General features: G+C 40.1%; 2 protein-coding genes and 1 pseudogene across 9 annotated transcripts in view; 1 reads left to right on the top strand and 2 right to left on the bottom strand.

The window, feature by feature from the left end:
* Window positions 1-18,307, bottom strand: part of LOC111559126 (olfactory receptor 1L8-like) — a 397,653-nt gene that overhangs the window by 98,218 nt on the left and 281,128 nt on the right. The window lies entirely within an intron of this gene.
* The window catches only part of LOC111557539 (olfactory receptor 1L8-like), a 356,757-nt gene that overhangs the window by 57,321 nt on the left and 281,129 nt on the right, over window positions 1-18,307 (bottom strand). The gene's annotated exons all lie outside the window — the stretch shown is intronic.
* On the top strand, window positions 4,957-6,020 carry LOC101095928 (annotated as a pseudogene).

An 18,307-nucleotide genomic window follows, 5' to 3' on the forward strand; every position in this document is an offset into this window, starting at 1 on the left:
AAATTCTTTGCTGGAGTCTGAGGTTTCCTCTTCAGATAATAGAAGTTTAATAGAAATATTCCCATTCTAATCAACTATTTTTTAAATCAGGGGCACCTGGGTGGCTCAGTCCATTAAGCATCCGACTTTGGCTCATGATCTCACAGTTGGTGAGTTCGAGCCTGGCATCAGGCTCTGTACTCATGGCTTAGAGCATGGAGCCTGCTTTGGATTTTGTGTCTCCCTCTCTCTTCACTCCTCCCTTGCTCATGCTCTGTCTCTCAAAAATAAATAAATGTTAACAAAAAGAAAACAATTAAAAAAAATTTAAATCATATCTCACCTTCCCCGGACACCTACTTTGACCACCCTATTTAAATCTGTATTGGAGTACTTGGCTGGCTCAGCCAAAAGAGCATGACTCTTGATCTCAGGGTTGTGAGTTCAAGCCCCACAATGGGTGTAGAGATTATTAAACATAAATGAATGAACTTAAATAAAAAATACATAAATCTGGACTACTTCATGTCTCTTCCTTGCTTTTACTCCATGACACTTTCCACCAGTTACCATGTCATGGATTTTGCTGTTGTGTTTTTTGTGTGTTTGTTTTGTTGTGCATTGATTTTTTTGTTTTGGTTTTTGTTTGCTTCCTCTCCTTAAATTTAGGCTCTGCCAGATGACGTATTTCTATTTTATTTATTGCTGTGCTCCATAGCCTAGATTGTCACCTTTATGAAATCTTTAATAAATATTTATCAAAAAAAGAACAAATGAATGAATGCATTGATTTAATAATTTCCTCACGCTCAAGTCTTCTGAGATTAAAAAATTATTGGTGATAAACCCTAATACATATGGACATTTACATGTACCAAGAGTTATGAGAAGAACTCTAAATAGATTGTTTCATGCAATCCTCAAAACAAGCTCATGAGGAAGATACTATTCTAACCCCAATATCCCCACTTCAACACTGAAAGCCTGAATGTTATAGAACTGAATTAAACTGTTCAGGAGCTCACAGTAAGTGGCCGTGTCCAAACTCAGTTCTAGGAGTCTCTTTGTCAAAACCCCATGGAGGTCCATCGTTCATTCTTCTACCTTCTGAGTGAGGTGCAGCCCCTGCCCCACAGAGCTTCTCCAGGTAATTAGGGGGTCTGTGAGCTTCAGAGGAGGCTTGCATAGAAGTCTTGCTCTGTGATATAGGGACAGACCATCACTGTGGATACTTACAATGCCCAGAATGATTTTGGTTCCTCCTGCCAAAGAGAACCACTGAACCAAAGAGAAGGGAGCCTAGAGTGTCACCTACATCAGAGACATTGTCCCTAATACTCCAGGGGTTCAGCCCTCCTGGCCCCTGCACAGGTTTCTCCCCAAGAGGCTAAAGGAATTTTTTCAATTAACTTATGATGACTGTTTCTTTATTGAAGATCCTGGGTGTCTTTCCCCCTGTGTTTTATGTCTGCTGTAAAATAAAAACCTCTGCCCACTGTTCTGTTGCTAGTAAATAGACATGCAAGTCTGTGAAGGTCCTCAGACTACAGAGGGTGCATCTTGTCCTTTGATCCCTGGGTCTCTCAGACCGAAAGTGAGGACTAAGGTAACAGCCCAGAACAGAAGGTATTTGAGCTTACTGAGGGGACTGAAGGGGCCAGGATTCTGCCCCTGTAAATAGGTATGTATGTGAATATGAGACTAAGTGCATGTGTTCTGTGTATTTCTATACTTGTGTGTCACTGGCACACACAGAAAATTTCCACCTGGAATGTACATTAATCAGGCAAGGCTAGAAATCTCCTTTGAGCAATGTGTGTACTTTAAAGATTACATCTATGTTATCTGTGTATTTTTTGTGTGATTCTGTGTGTTGTGATTTGAATATCTGTGACTGTCTGGGAGTACCTATGTGTTTGCATCTCAATTATATGTTGTTTGTTAGTTCTTTGTATGATTCTGTGCATTGTGAGTGTTTTTCATATATGACTGTGTGTTTATTTATGAACTTTGTGTGAAATATATTTGTACCTTGATTATTTACATCGAAGGCATGAATCTAGACATGTAGGAGAGAATAGCAAATCATCCAACAATATGTGTGTTGGAGTGTGTATGCGTGTGAAGGAAAGAGAGAGAGAGAGATTGACTATAGGTATAGAGGTGTCTTTATTATGAGTTTTACAAACTCACACCCCTACTAAACTCACCCAGAAGGGATGAAAAAAAGTGGGGGCTTACAACTCTAACAAAGCAGTGTGTGTGTGTGTGTGTGTGTGTGTGTGTGTGTGTGTGTGTGTAGGTGTAGGTGTGTGTGTGTGTGTGTGCATGTGCATGCCTTTGAAAGGAACAGTCTAACTTTCTGATGTTCCCTTTGATTCAGACCAGAACCCAGCAAAGCACTTTTAAATTGGATCTTCCTTAAGCCCCACTGGGTTCATCAGACTATGTGAGTTGAGTGTTCTGATAATGGACCCATAGCCCTAGATATTTCTCATTCCAGAGTTTAGCATTGTCCATATTTAAATTTTGGGAGCAGGGTAGTCTGGGTAAGTGTTCAGGTTCTGGTGTCCTCAGAATCTGGTGGTTGCCACACAACAATTTTGCAACGTGACATTTGATTTGAGGCCAGCAGCCTTAAACATAAATGAGGATAATAATAGCATTTGCAGGATATCATTTACAACAGTTTTATCCATTTCAGGCACACAGTGAGCACCCAGTAAACAGTAGCCTGCTGTGTAATTATTCCCCCAATGGAGGCTGACTGAACTGACTACATTCAGGTAACTCTAAGGCAGGAGAATATGTTGTGACAGTTGTAACAGCAAGCCTGTGCAAGGATCCTCTTTCAAACCTTAGGTTACAGCTTCACTGCTGAGTATAGGTCACAGTGATATTTATACACAGGTGAAGGTTCCCTTCCTACTGGCTTGCCCCTGATGTCTTGGCACCATTCCTGCATCAGGATTTCTGGCTCCCTCTGCAGTCCACCCCAGAGAAGCCAGAGGTCTTGACTCTAGTCACCCAGCAACTGTCAATAAGCAGCAAGTTCTCAGTAGGGGAGTAAAGTCACCTCCTTCCTCCCAATGTCCTAGTGTCCCTGAGAATCCCCCTGGCCTGGAATAAGAATCTACTACTAGATATGGAGCCCTGTGTGTTAATTCCAGTTTCCTTCTCCAGGAGTGTGGGTATTTGAACTCTATTGGCCGCTGTCCCTCACAGCAACGGGAAGTGTCTGCCTCTAGTGACAAGAGCATCCAAAACTTGCTTCTGAGATCAAGTGCCACCACCACATAGACTACAGAGTGTATGTGTAGAAGTGACTTCACTCCTCATGTTAGGAGAATGGAAGGAAAAAGTCACTGTGCTCTCTTCTTTTCAGACACAATAGATATTGATTGCGTACTATTGACAGTATGTGAAAGGCATTTGTAAGATGTAGGCTGTAGGAACATAGATGGCTGCAGGAATGAGTGATGGCAGACATCTGAGCTGGTGGTTGAGGTGCTACAGAACACAGAATTCCTCTTTCAAACACTGAAATGTGTCTCAAAGTGTCTCACTGAAATTTGAGCTCAAATTGAGCTCTTCTGCTCAACTACAGAAGGGGAGGAAGAGTATGTTCAATAGCAGCAGAAAATTAAAGAAATGAATAAAGAATGGTGACTCCAGCAGTTCCTGGCTGTGTGACCACGGGCTGGTTTCTTAACATTTCTTAGCTTTAGCACATATGCACATGCACACACATACACTAGATGTAGCAATCACACATATATATGCAATATGCATGTGCAAAAATCCCTTTGTTTTGTCTGGCACATATTAGAATACTTGTTCAATAAGTCGCAATTACATTAAGATCACTAATGGAAAATAGTCATGTCAATCAGGTCAATATTAATTCTAACAGGCATCACCAATCATAGCATCTACTAGCTCTCAGGCCCTAGGACAAATATTCAGATGCTTTACTACATGTGAATACTTAGATCTGAGCCAGTTCGATTTGCTGAAGATAGAAGCAGAGAAATGGACAAATATAGAGATGGGTGAAGTATAATTTATTTTTCTCAAATTAAATAAAATATGGCAAGCTAAATTCCATTGGGAAATTAACCCCAGGCTTTAGGAGGTGTGTCTGTGCAGTTTCCTTGGGAAGGTGAGAGCTCACACAGGTTAACACAACTTTTAGAGCAGCTACCTGTTTCTTGCTAGTGCCCACCTCACATTTCTGGTACATTGGGTTTCTAAAGATCAACCCAGGATTTATTTGGACACCTACACTGGAATGAAGATGTCAGATGACATATCTGTGTGTTTACTATATGAAGAACTCTGTTCTAATATTCTCTCACTGAGTCACTTAATTCTTCTGCGAACCTTATGTGTAGGCATGCTATACTTACCCTGCAGAAGTGCGAACTGAGGCTAAGAGAGAGTAAGCTGTGGAGACTAGCTAGAAAGGCATGGGGCCAGAACTTACCAGATGTCTAGTCACAGATACACTGCTCTGAAACTGTGCTTAAAGAGGCTACTCTTTTTTTTTTTTAAATTAATGTTTATTTTTGAGAGAGAGAGACAGTGTGAGCAGTGGAGGGGGAGCGAGAGAGAGAGGGAGACACAGAATCTGAAGCAGGCTCCAGGCTCTGAGCTGTCACCACAGAGCCTGACTCGGGGCTCGAACTCATGAGCTGTGAGATCATGACCTGAGCCGAAGTTGGACACTCAACCAACTAAGCCACCCAGGTGCCCCTGGAACAGGCTACTCTTTAGAATGTGAGTTCTCTTTCTTTTTTCTCCAGGAAAGAATATGGTGTCCAACACATTGTTAGATGAAGAAAGAAATTTCCCCTGGTTTACATTGTTGGGAATTTTCTTGGTCATTGGAGCTCTGATGGGAAGGGTGGGGATTCAGGCCATAGAATGTGGGAAATACCCTGAGGAATTCCTCAGTAGAAAGTAAATAACCCTGCTATGATTGCCTGCTATGATTGCCACTATTGCTATTTATCATCTGGAACATTCCCTATATTCCTTCAATCTAAGCAGACAGAAAGCTGCATAAGGAGGGAGAACCAGAACAGCATGTCTGAGTTCCTTCTCCTGGGGCTCCCCATCCAGCCAGAGCAGCAGGCCATGTTCTTCACCCTGTTCCTGGGCATGTACCTGATCATGGTGCTGGGGAACCTGCTCATCATCCTGCTCATCAGGGTGGACTCTCGCCTCCACACCCCCATGTACTTCTTCCTCAGCCACTTGGCCTTCACTGATGTCTCCTTCTCATCTGTCACCATCCCCAAGATGCTGATAAACATGCATACTTGGGATCAGTCCATCCCCTATGCAAGCTGTGTAACACAGATATATTTTTTCCATATTTTTTTGGCTGTATCAATAAACTTCTTCTTGCAGTGATGGCATATGAGAGGTACATGGCCATTTGCCACCCTTTACACTACACCACCATCATGAGGGAGAAGCTGTGTATATTTATTCTGGCTGGATCCTGGTTCCCTCTCCTGTACAAGTGCCCTGTCCCACACCATCTTCCTGGCTCAACTGTCCTTTTGTGCTGACAACACCATCTCCCACTTCTTCTGTGACCTTGCTGCCCTGCTTAAACTCTCCAGCTCACTTACCTCAATGAAGTTTTTATCTTCACTGTTGGGGAATTGGTCATTACCCTGTCATTTATTGGTGCTCTAGTCTCTTATGGTCGCATTGGGGCCACCATCCTGAGATTTCCCTCGATCAAGGGGATATATAAAGCTTTGGCCACCTATGGCTCCCACCTCTCTGTGGTATTTCTGTTCTGTGGGACAATCACGGTACTGCACTTTTTCCCATCATCAAGCAACTCCAATGACAAAGACATAATTGCTTCAGTGATGTACATAGTGGTCACCCCCATGCTGAACCCCTTCATCTACAGCCTGAGGAACAGAGATATAAAAGGAGCCATGGGGCAACTTCTCAGAAAGGAAATCTTATTCTCCAAAGTGACAGTCCCCTATTCTTGTTCTTATGTCATCCACTGACCCACTGACCCAGAGTTCTCCTCAAAAACTGTGTACTCAGGTGACCAATGTTACTTTTTGCTCCATACACCCTCCTTTCAATAGTCCTTCCTATTTGTGATCCGTATACTCCCAGGGGCTATAAGTATGAAATAAAATTTCATAAAGTTCTCCTCTCACTCTTTAAATTCTTCACTTCCAAGCTGAATACTGGAACTGTCAAATGTGTTTTTAAAAATGATTTTAAGTAATCTCTACACCCAAGTAGGACTTGAAATCACAACCCTGAGATCAAGAGTCACACACTCCACTGACTGGGCTAGCCCAGTGCCCCTGAGACAATACTTGTTAAATACAGAGTGAAATGTGTATTTGACATCTTATTTGAGTTACTTAAAAAAATTTTTTTTAACATTTATTTATTTTTGAGAGACAGAGAGAGGCAGAGCATGAGCAGCAGAGAGAGACACACACACAGAATCCGAAGCAGGCTCCAGGCTCTGAGCTGCTTGTTAGCACAGAGCCCGACCTGGGGCTTGAACCCACGAACCACAAGACCATGACCTGAGCCGAAGTCCGACGCTCAACCGAGCCACCCAGGCACCCCTTATTTGAGTCACTTTTAATGTTTATAAAATTGAGTTGCTTTAGCAATTAAGGTGTCATTAAAAATCATTGCATAAAAATTAATGATAGTCCATATTTTAGTTTCTCTACAGAAACTAGTTCCCCAGAGCTATAGAAACATAGTGTAGTTCCTAGTTTTCAGAGCAAGGAAGTTTAAAATACTTGTCTTCTTAATGAGGTAGCTGATTAATAAAACATTGTATCACAACTTCCTAAACACTCAATAAAATGCAAAGCTTTTAGCTTCTCTCATTAATTCTATTGTGCTCATGGTGGAAAGAACCCAACAGAGATGCATAAGGCAATCAATGCTCTTAACACAGTGCATGATCCTAAGTCTTTTTCCCTCTACAGGACTCTCCTTGGTGCAATTGTCTCTATTTTTCTTCCTTCTTGTTTGGAAAAATGAGGATTGTTTCTGTCCAAACTGAGACAATTCATTTCTAGTTGAAGCAAAGATAAATTTATGCTTGGGATATCACTTATTAAGTAAACTTGTATTCTAGGGTCACCTGGGTGGCTCAGTTGGTTAAGCGTCTGACTTCGGCCCGGGTCATGATCTCGCAGTTCATGAGTTTGAGCCCCGCATCAGGCTCTGTGCTGACAGCTCAGAGCCTGGAGCCTGCTTTGAATTCTGTGTCTCCCTCTTTCTCTGCCCCTCCCCTGATTTTCCTCTGTCTGACTCTCACTCTCTCAAAAATAAATGAACATAAAACATTTTTTAATCAAAAAAATAAATTTGTATTCTATAACTACTTATATTCTAACAAGTCAAATTTTCTCCCTTTGAGGAATTGATGTTATAGAGGGAGGACACTATCAGTCAAAAAAAATATGTAAAGCATATGATATGTTATGAGATAATGAGTTTTATATCACTTAATTATATTAAGTTATATATGTTTCTTTTTTTTTTTAATTTTTTTTTCAACGTTTTTATTTTTTTGGTGGACAGAGAGAGACAGAGCATGAACGGGGGAGGGGCAGAGAAAGAGGGAGACACAGAATCCGAAACAGGCTCCAGGCTCCGAGCCATCAGCCCAGAGCCTGACGCGGGGCTCGAACTCACGGACTGCGAGATCGTGACCTGGCTGAAGTCGGACGCTTAACCGACTGCGCCACCCAGGCGCCCTATAAGTTTCTTTTTATGAGCAAGGTGACAGGGACAAGGAGTGTTGAGGATGGCACAGAAATTTCAAGTGGTCTAGTGTCAGAGTAGGCTTCTGTAAGAAGGAAGGATTTAAGAAAACAGCTTCAGAGGAACAGGAAAAAAAAGTTGCTGTTTTTATCTAAGGGATGGAACATTTTAGACAGCGGGAGTAGAAACTGCCAAGGGTCTGAGATGGGAGAATGCTTCGCATATTGGAGAAACTGAAAGGAGGCTAGATTGACTATCAGGATTGGTAGGAGATAAAGGTTAGAAGTAACAAGGAATCTGTTTGGGTAAGGCCTTGTAGGCAGTTAGGTCTTTGGTCTGACTGTGCATGACTTGAGAAACCAATAGAAAGTCATCAGTAGAGGTTGATCTGTCTTAAGTTCAAGACCATATCTTACTTTTACACTTGTCTTCTTTCTATCTAGTCTCAACAAAAGAGCCAGAAAGAGTTTTAAAAGTATCCTTCTGGCTCTTTTGTTGAGACTAGATGGGAAGAAGACAAATGTAAAAGTAGGGAAATTATAATACTGGAATAATATAGACAAGGGATTTAAGTCTCTCATGTCAGGATGGTAGCATTAGAGACCAGGAGAAATGAATGAACTCTGAACAATCTAATAAGTCTCAACTAATTTAAATAGATTTAAATCATACAAAGAGCATTCTCTGACCACAATGTAATTAAATAGAAATCAATAACAAGAAGATATCTGAAAATTCTCCAAATATTTGGAAACTCAGTAGCGCATTTAAAAATAGCCCATGAATTGAAGAAGAAATAAAAAGTGAAACTATAAAGCTTTAGAGCTAAAATAAAAACAAAACATACTGAACATGTGACATGCAGCTAAAGCAGTAAAGGGGGAAAAAAAGAGAAAATGGAAACAGATTCATAAATACAGACAAGAAATTGGTGGTAGCTGGAGGCAAAAATTTTGGAAGGATGAGAAAACTAGGGCGAAAAGTTTAAGAGGTAACAACTTCTATTTATAAAATAAATAAATAACAGGGATGAAAATTACAGCATACGGAATACAGTTAATGATACTGTGATATTTATAGTGACGGATGTTAACGACATTTATCATGGTGAGCACTGAGTAATGCACTGAACTGTTGAGTCACTAGTGTTGTACACCTAAATCCAACACTATATGTCAACTATAATTCAGTAATCAAACTTCAAAATAATATAGCAGTAAATGCTTACATAAAAGAAAAAGAATGGCCTTGGGGAATGCATGAAGAGGTGAAGGAGATTAAGAGGTACAAATTTCTAGTTATAAAATTGAAAACTTATGGGGATGAAAAGTATAGCATAAGGAATATGGTCGATAATATTGTAATAACATTGTATGGTGACAGACAGTAACTATACATGTCATGATGAGCACTGCATAAGGTATGGAACTGTCAATGCACTGTGTTGTACATCTAAAAATAACATAACATTGTGTGTCACTATACTTCAAGAAAGAAAGATCAAATTAAACACAAGGTAACCAGAAGAAACAATAAACTAATGACAAAATTAATAAAATAGAAAAAGGAAGAATAACAGAAAGATTTAATTAAACCAAAACTTGGTTCTTTTAGAAGAACAATAAAATCAATAAGCCTTTAGCCAGACTAACTGGGAAAGATGAAAGAAAAAGATATGAATTACTGATATGAAGAATGAGAAATGACATCACTACAGATTCTATAGATATTCAAAGAAAAATAAGAGACTGTTATGAATAACTTAGTCAATAAATTTGACAACTGTGACGAGACACACAAATTCCTTGAATCACAAAAAATCCCAAATCTCACAGAAGAAGAAATACATAAGAAATTATGTATTGAAGAAATTGAATTTGTGGTTAGGATGAGCACTGGGTGTTATATGTAAGTGATGAATCACTGTGTTCTACTCTTGAAACCAACACAACATTGTATGTTAACTAACTTGAATTTATTTTTGGGACAGAGAGAGACACAGCATGAACGGGGGAGGGGCAGAGAGAGAGGGAGACACAGAATCGGAAACAGGCTCCAGGCTCTGAGCCATCAGCCCAGAGCCCGACGCGGGTCTCGAACTCACAGACCGCGAGATCGTGACCTGGCGGAAGTCGGACGCTCAACAGACTGCGCCACCCAGGCGCCCCAACTAACTTGAATTTAAATAAATTAATTTAAAAGAAAGAAATTGAATTTGTGGTCACTGCATAAAAGAATTACAAGCACAGATGGCCTCATGTGTTAATTATACTAAACATTTAAATAAGAAATAATACCAGTTCTCCACAAGCTCTCCTAGAATACTGTAAAGAAAGGAATTTCCCAAACATTCTCTGAGGCCAGCATTACTCTGACACCAAACCTGTAAAAATATAAGAAAATCACAGACATCTTTTTGCGTTGGTGCAAAAATCATTACCAAAATTTTAATCAGTCAAATCCAACAATATATAAAAAGGCTAAAGCACCTTGGCCAGCTAGGTTTCATTGTAGCAATGCATTTGGTTTAACTTTTAAAACTCAATTGTTGTGACTTATCATTTTATTTTATCTTATTTTATTTCACTTCATTTTATTTTTAAATATAATTTATTGTCACATTAGCTAACATACAGTGTATACAGTGTGCTCTTGGCTTCAGGGGTAGATTCCCATGATTTATCATTTTAATAGACTACTGAAGCAACTCTAATGATCATCTTAATATATGAAGAAAAAAATTTTGACAAAATTCAACATCCATTCTTGATTTTAAAACAATCTTAAAAAACTAGCAATAGAGAAAAACTCCCTAGACTATAAGGGTATCTATGAAAAGCCTAAGGCCAACATCATAACATTAACATAACATTAACAGTGAAAGACTAAATGCTTTCCTACTAAGATCAGGAACAAGGTGAGGATATCAATTGCACTACTTCAACTCAAAATTGTGTTGGAAGAGTGTCTATAGTTAACAATACTGTATTGTATACTTAAAATTTTGCTAAAAAGTTAGGTCTTATTTTAAGTGCTCTGCCATCGACTGAATGTTTGTGCCCCCTATTTCTTTGTTGAAATCTTAACCCTCAATGTGATGGCATTAGAATGTGGGGCCTTTGGGAGTGATGAGGTCATGGTAGTGTAGTCCTTATGAATAGGATTATGAAAGAGACTCAAGAGAGCTCTCTCATCCCGTCTGCCATGTGCAGACATAGCAAGAAAATGACAGTATATGAATCAGGTGGTGGATTCTCACCAGACACAGAAATTGCTGGTGCTTTGGTCTTGACCTTTAGCCTCCAGAACTGTGAGAAATAAATGTTTGTTGTTTAAGCCATCCCATTCATGGTATTCTGTTATAACAGTACAAACAGACTAAGATATGCTCTTACCCACAAAAGAAAAAAAGGGGGGGCAGGAGGAAACTTTTGGAGGAAATAGATACATTTATGACCTTGATTGGGGTGGTTTCATGGCTGAATACTTGTCTTCAAATTCATCAAGTTGTACACACCAATTATATACAGCTTTTTGTATGTCAATTATATCTTAAAAAATGGTTTAAAAAAACAAAATTTTGCTCAAGATCCTAAATAAATGCAATAATAGGTGTATGCAACTTTGTATATACTGCTCTCTATACAATTCAGGGATGCATAATACATGCACCAAAAGATATATTCAAGAATTTTTCCAGGTGCTCCCCACCCAGGCCTTGTCGACATCTTGTCCTTCCTCTGGCTCCAGGAGTTGGAAATGAATGCCCAGACTGAGCTCCTCCAGTTGGCATGCAACAATTAAAGCATTGTGCCTGGCAAGAATACTGGGGCCTGGTTCTGGGCCATGGATGTGCTCAGCAAGATAGAGAGGTGAAGCCAGGACAAGAATTGGGGATGGCAGAGGCAGGCTCTCTCTCTGCGAACCAGCCCCAGAGATCTGTGTCCATGGCCCTCCCTTTGGTTAGTGTCAAATCCTGTTGCCTGGTAATAGCTAGGTGCCCAGACTCCAGCTTCTAGGTAGGTACTAGGAGGGAGACCTGAGTGTGGTCCCTGGTAGCCTCATAGCTGACCCTCTGTCTGGTAGCTACAAACTGTCATGTCAATTAGAGCCCTCATTTGAGTTGGCCAGCAACACCTTCAAGGCCAAGAAAAAACACACCATCCTGACGCTGTGGAGTGCCCAGACCAGGGCTGGCAGGGTGGTCTCCTGGTACTCAAAGATTTGTGTATAAGTGCAGGCTTGGTGGGGTGGGGGGAACACCTGGGTAGTTCAGTCAGTTAAGCCTCTGACAACTTTGGCTCAGGTCATTATCTCAGGGTTCATGAGTTCGAGCCCAGCATTGGGCTCTGTGCTGACAACTCACAGCCTGGAGTCTGCTTCAGATTCTGTGTCTCCCACTCTCTCTGCCCCTTCCCCACTCACACTGTTTCTCTCCCTCAAAAATCAATGAACACTAAAAAAATTAAAAAAAAAAAATAGGTTCAGGCTTGGGTAGTCTGACAGCCTGGAGCTGGGATCCCAGCCTCACTGCTAGTGAACCCTGCAATGGGGCCAGTTGCCTCACCTCCCTGGGCCTCAGTTTCCTCTTCTGTGAAATGGAGTGATGATGCTATATGATCTATCAGAAAGCTGGAGGCAGTGTATGCTGGTGACTGACCAAGTACTTAGTACAGTGCCTCTAACAGAGTGCAGTGAGAGGCAGGGGCAGGAGATGGATGTCCTTCAGGACCTCCCCGCCCCCCCAAATTAAGCCAGCCCTTTCTTTCAGCAGCCAGGCTCCCAACACAGAGCTCAGTACCAGTGGCAGCTCCCACTCCAAGTCTTGTGACCAGCTCAGATGCAGTCCTAATTCAGCAGCAGGGACTTTGCTAAAACACCCAGCGTAGCTCAGCTAGTCCCTCTAGCTATACTGTGGAGGAGGAGCCCAGCTGGGAAACGTTAATGTCAAATCTCATGCAGCTGCATGTACCATTCGCCAATGCAACCTGAACTTTATAAGACCACACAAGAATGAGGTTAGGGAGAGGAAGGATTTGGGGAGGTCATTTGTATAAAAGGCAAAAAAATTATTTACCATGTGGGGAGTGCCAATATTTATTTGTTATAAATAGCAAATCTTATATTTGAATATTATATTAAAATCCTGTTTCTCTGTAGCCTGGGAATTGCAGTTTTGTCCTTTCATTCCTGTGTTAATTTAAATAAGGTACGGATGCTCTCATTTCTCTTTCAAATAAGTCTTGCAGAGTTGTTGGGTTATTTGATAGATATAAGCATTTCAGTGCCATTAACCTGGACAAGGAGCTCAGACTATATCCCTCAGAACTCCTGGGATTGACAGGTGGAGGTGCTTTCACAGGGCATGGTTATAACCTCTGAAATGTGTGTGTCTTTAAATTAGACATTTGCAAGGACGATTTCCTCACCCAGGGTGGTGGCTGCTTTTCTAGTTTTAGAGGAAGAGGAATATTTTCTACTTGTCTCGTTTAGGTTTCTTTTGACAACCAACTAGGAACTGTAGATTTCAAGGTCAATCTCTAGAATTCCATCTGTGCTAAATGTGGAAAAATTGTAAAAACATGAAAATGTACAATACAAAAAGGAAAAGGCCAGAGGAAGATTATTCACCAGTGGACTAAGGGCAGGCAGGATTTCACCTCCTCCATCACCCTCTATCAGGTCCATGGTTGACCCTTTACCTTAGATTTGAATCCTCTTGGGACTCTTGCCTCTGGCCTTATGATTCCTTTTCCTGCTGGTTTTGTATCCAGGGAAAATATTTGTGATGCAGAATCTAAGGCTACAGCTGAGCCTCATTCCTGCTGCTCATGAACTAGGATTTCTGAAACTCCTTGTACAATTGATTTAGTCCAGAAATACCCTAGAAGGTCCCAGCCCCTTTTCCATGCACATCGTGGCCAATCCCCCTTGGCTGGGGCCTCATAAATCCTAGGTGAGATCTGGTTTTCCAGATAAGGGTACTTACAATACCCCTTACACTTTCCCTCACTAGTTAAGGTAATGTCCAGGGCCGTGTGGTTCTGAGGTCCACTATCTTGGACAATCATTAGTTCAGGAACTCAGTCATGTTAGTGTCAACTTGTCCCAAAGAGGTAGCTGGGCCAGAGCCCTTAGAGCTTACAGCCACCTGGGATGGCTGTGTTCCCTGTTCAAGTCTGTGCTTTGATTATATCATCAGTGTGTGAGCCTTTCCCATGGGGAGGTTTAAAGGGTGAGGGATGTGGGGAGGAGGGATGCCACCAAGACTGATAATCCATGGGCATGCATATACACAGCCTTACCAACTACATACTGAAGAACATCCAATCCATGTGGTAAACAGGCATTGAGCTTACCCAATTGACCTCCCGAGGCTTCTCCATGATTAGGAACTAAAGGGTTAATGCCTGGTTCAGGAGGGAGCCACGAGGCCCCTGATAAGTCTCCAGTTTGCACCTTGTGAAGTTATTTCAAAATCATTCCCTGAATATAACCCATAGCCAGGTTGCTGATAACACTGAGTTACCATTCTTCTCAGTGGCTACAGGGGTCACCCAGACACAAAGCAGGGCTCATCTCTGCCAAGGAGGTCTTTTCAGTACAGCTCAAGGGCTAAGCACACACCTGGATCCCAACAGCCCTGGCTCTTGCTGATGTGGCACAGCTGTCCAGGATCATGGTGTCTGTATTACCCAAAGCGATCTACACATTTAATGTAATCCCTACCAAAATACCACCAGTATTTTCCACAGAGCTAGAACAAACAACCCTAAAATTTTTATGGAGCCACAAAAAACCCTGAAGAGCCAAACATACTTGAAAAAGAAAAGCAAAGCTGGAGATATCACAATTCTGGACTTCAAATTATATTACAAAGCTGTAGTGATCAAGATGGTATGGTACTGGCACCAGAATAGACACATAGATCAATGGAACAGAATAGAAAACCCAGAAACGAACCCACAGCTATATGGTCAATTATTCTTCAACCAAGCAGGGAAGAATATCTAATGGAAAAAAGACAGGCTCTTCAACAAATAGCGTTGGGAGAACTGGACAGTGACATGCAGAAGAATGAAACTGGACCACTTTCTTATACCATACAAAAAATAAATTCAAAACGGATGAGAGACCTAAATGTAAGACAGGAAACCATGAAAATCCTAGAGGAGAGTACAGGTAAGTAATCTCTTTTACATTGGCTGTAGCAGTTTCTTACTAGATATGTCTACTGAGGCAAGGGAAACAAAAGGAAAAATAAATTATTGGGACTTCATCCAAATAAAAACCTTCTGCACAGGTTTTAGGAAGGAAACAATCAACAAAACTAGAAAGCAATGTATGGAATCTGAGAAGATATTTGCAAATAACATATCAGATAAAGGGTTAGAATCCAAAATCTATAAAGAACTTACCAGACTCAACACCCCAAAAATAAATAATCTAGTTAAGAAGTGGGCAGAAAACATGAACAGACATTTTTCCAAAGAAGACATCCAGATGGCCGACACATGAAAAGATGCTTAACATCTCTCACCATCAAGAAAATACAAATCAAAACCACGTTGAGATACCACCTCACACCTGTCAGAATGGCTAAAATTAACAACGCAAGAAACAACAGGTGTGGTGAGAATGCCGTGAGGGGGGAACACTCTTACACTATTGGTGAGAATGCAAACTGGTACAGATACTGTGGAAAACAGTATGGAGGTTCCTCAAAAAGTTAAAAATAGAACTACCCTATGATCCAGCAATTGTACTACTAGGTATTTACTCAAAGAATACAAAAATACTAATTCAAAAGGATACATGGACCCCGATGTTTATAGCAGCATTATCAACAATTGCCAAATTATGGAAAGAACCCAAATATCCATCAATTGATGAATGGATAAAGAAGATGTCACACACACACACACACACACACACACACACACACACACACACACACACATACAGACACACACACACACAATGGAATATTAGCCATCAAAAAGAATGAAATCTTGCCATTTGTGATGACATGGATGGAGCTAGAGAGTATTAAGCTAAGCAAAATAAGTCAATTGGAGAAAGACAAATACCACATGATTTCACTCATATGTGGAATTTAAAAACAAAAACAAATGATCAGAGGGTAAAAAAGAGAGAGGCAAACTAAGAAATACACTCTCAACTATAGAGAAGAAACTGATGATTACCAGAGGGGAGGTGGATTGAGGGGGGGGATGGGTTAAACAGATGATGGGGATTAGGAGTGCACTTGTGTTGAGCACCAGGTGATGTATGGAAATGTTGAATCACTAAATTCTACACCTGAAACTAACACTACACTGTATGTTAAGTAACTGGAATTTAAATTAAAAAAAAGAAAGTGCACTTTTATTGTAAATACACATTTAACAAAGGTAGTAATTTAAAATATTTTAAAGAAGTTTTAAGAATGCTAAGAGAAAAAAGGATATAGAATTACATAAAATGCTCAAGAGCAGAGCAGACAGAAAAATGGGGAAGAGAGAAAGGAAGAACAAGTGTGACAGATAGAAAACAGGTAAATATGGTAGATAATAATCCAAAGACATCAACAATCACTTTAAATGTGAATGGATTAAATATATCAATTAAAAGATGGAAACCATCAGAGGTGATAAAAAGATAAGACTCAACTATATGTGCCTATAAGAAACCCACTTTAAATATAAAGACACCAATAAGTTAAAAGTATAGGAGTGGATAGAGAATTGGAGAAAATATTTACAAATCATGCATCTTACAAGGGATTGGCAACCAGAATATAAAAAGACTTCTAAAACCCAACAATGGCAAAAACAACAACATAACTTAAACATGGATAAAGGTCTTGGATGACGTTTCCCCAACGAAGATACAAAAATGGGCCATGAGCACATAGAAGATGCTCAATGTCACTAATCATTAGGGAAATGCACATCAAAATCACAATGAGATACCATTCACAACCATTAAAATGAGTATTGTAAATAAAAATCAGGAAACAACAAATGGCAAGCAAGTGAAGAAATTGGAGCCCTGTATACTGCTGGTAGGGATGTAAAATGGTGCAGTCATTGTGGCAAATATTATTGTGGTTCCCACCAAAATAGAATTACCATATTATCCCAGCAGTTCCATTTCTAGGTATATACACAAAAGAACAGACAGAAGGGACTCAAACAGACATTTGTGTACCCATGTTCACAGCAGCATTAGTCACAATAGCTGAAAGGTGGAAACAACCCAAGTGTCCATCAACAGAACAAAATGTGGTTTATTATTCAGCCTTAAAAAGGAACAAAATTCTGACACATGCTAAAACATCGATGAACTTTGAAGATAATTGTGCTAAGTGAAACAAGCCAGGCACAAAAGGACAAATATTGTATGATGTCACTCACACAAGGTACCTAGAAAAGTCAAGTGCATAGGGATGGAGAATATGATGGTAGTTACTAGGACCTGGGGGAGACCATAATAATACATACACATACAAAATTTTTGTTTCTGATTTTTGTCATATTCCTGAAGTTTTGCTCTTTGCTCTCTCAATATTTCATTTCTATAATTTATTGATATGGCATATAATTGCTCTACAATGTTCCTTATGTAAAAACAGCATAATTTATTTGTTGTGGAAATTTTCACTTTTTTCTGCTATTAAGAACAATGTTGCCATGGACCTTATCTATGTCTCAAGTTGTACATGCACAAAGCTTCTTTAGAATATAAACCTGTGAGGCCAATATCCCTGATGAATATGGATGCAAAAATTCTCAATAAGATACTAGCAAATCGAATTCAACAGCATATCAAAAGAATTATTCACCATAATCAAGTGGGATTCATTCCTGGGCTGCAGGGCAGGTTCAACATTCGCAAATCAATCAACGTGATACATCACATTAATAAAAGAAAAGATAAGAACCATATGATCCTGTCAATCGATGCAGAAAAGGCCTTTGACAAAATCCAGCACCCTTTCTTAATAAAAACCCTTGAGAAAGTCGGGATAGAAGGAACGTACTTAAAGATCATCAAAGCCATTTGTGAAAAGCCCACAGCTAATATCATCCTCAATGGGGAAAAACTGAGAGCTTTTTCCCTGAGATCAGGAACACGACAGGGATGTCCACTCTCACCTCTGTTGTTTAACATAGTGTTGGAAGTTCTAGCATCAGCAATCAGACAACAAAAGGAAATCAAAGACATCAAAATTGGCAAAGATGAAGTTAAGCTTTCACTTTTTGCAGATGACATGATACTATACATGGAAAATCTGATAGACTCCACCAAAAGTCTGCTAGATCTGATACATGAATTCAGCAAAGTTGCAGGATACAAACTCAATGTACAGAAATCAGTTGCATTCTTATACACTAATAATGAAGCAACAGAAAGACAAATAAAGAAACTGATCCCATTCACAACTGCACCAAGAAGCATAAAGTACCTAGGAATAAATCTAACCAAAGATGTAAAAGATGTGTATGCTGAAAACTATAGAAAGCTTATGAGGGAAACT

The sequence above is a fragment of the Felis catus genome, chromosome D4, assembly GCF_018350175.1.
Source record: "Felis catus isolate Fca126 chromosome D4, F.catus_Fca126_mat1.0, whole genome shotgun sequence".
Taxonomy (NCBI): domain Eukaryota; kingdom Metazoa; phylum Chordata; class Mammalia; order Carnivora; family Felidae; genus Felis; species Felis catus.